This window comes from Colias eurytheme, chromosome 22 (assembly GCF_061535395.1).
Source record: "Colias eurytheme isolate Ceu_HAF_F1 chromosome 22, ilColEury1 Martin Lab GWU primary, whole genome shotgun sequence".
NCBI classification, from domain to species: domain Eukaryota; kingdom Metazoa; phylum Arthropoda; class Insecta; order Lepidoptera; family Pieridae; genus Colias; species Colias eurytheme.
The window spans coordinates 1,586,129-1,587,038 of NC_143001.1; the positions used below are offsets into that span (position 1 = coordinate 1,586,129).

Sequence of the window (910 nt, forward strand, 5' to 3'; positions counted from 1 at the left end):
GATTAGCGCGTTCAAACAAACAAACAAACTCTTCAGCTTTATAATATTAGTATAAATTAAAATGTTTGTCTGAATGTACTTAATAGAATCGTAAACGAAAGATTTCTGAAGTATCGTCGACACTGTAGCACAGACGAAGTTGGGGGGCAAAGCTAGTAATATAAAAACACGATATTCTGGTCTGAATGTATGGCTGTTTGTAACACATTAACGGCTGAAACAGCACAAACTGACACAAAAACTTAAAGGGAAAATTATGAACATGATTTAATCATCGGGGTAAACTGCGGGGCACAGCTAGTTTAATTATCCATATTATCATGGATATTATACTATTTCTAAAAATAACCATTCAGAATACATCATCATAACGTAATTCCACGAAACTGATGAACCGATTTTCTAGTCGTTATTCGTTAAGTCTAAATATATTTTCAACTTTAAGCGCATCACACACGGTGAAGATACTATGTATAATATTTTATGTAAAGATTCTCTAATATAAAATATTACGATAAGCTCGTGAGGGATTTGAACCCCCGACCTTCTCTATTATAAATAGATGGATGCTCTAACCACTGAGCTAACGAGCCATATTTATAATGTGTGAATAATGCATATGTTTAAATTACAAATTACGTTAAACAATACGCGATAGCACAGACTAATAATAATATACTACGGCGATAGCCAAAGATACAATTTTGATAATGAAATTCTGTGAATAGATCAATAAGAGTGTGCCCGTACTTTTGCATACCCGTTCAGTATATTATTATTAGTCTGTGCCCGTACTTTCAATTTCGCGGGTAAACTAGTTGTGCAGCTATTTTCAAATCTTCCTCGTGCAGCTACCTTGCCCAGCATCGGTGGAAACGATAACTGTTTCACAGCTCAGCTATTACATCTT

At 34.5% G+C, this 910-nt stretch overlaps 1 non-coding gene across 1 annotated transcript; it reads right to left on the reverse strand.

Moving 5' to 3' along the window:
• Positions 1 to 516: 516 nt before the first annotated feature.
• TRNAI-UAU (transfer RNA isoleucine (anticodon UAU)) lies at positions 517 to 593 on the reverse strand. The gene has a single exon. It is a non-coding gene; the product is annotated as a tRNA-Ile (tRNA).
• Positions 594 to 910: the final 317 nt, after the last annotated feature.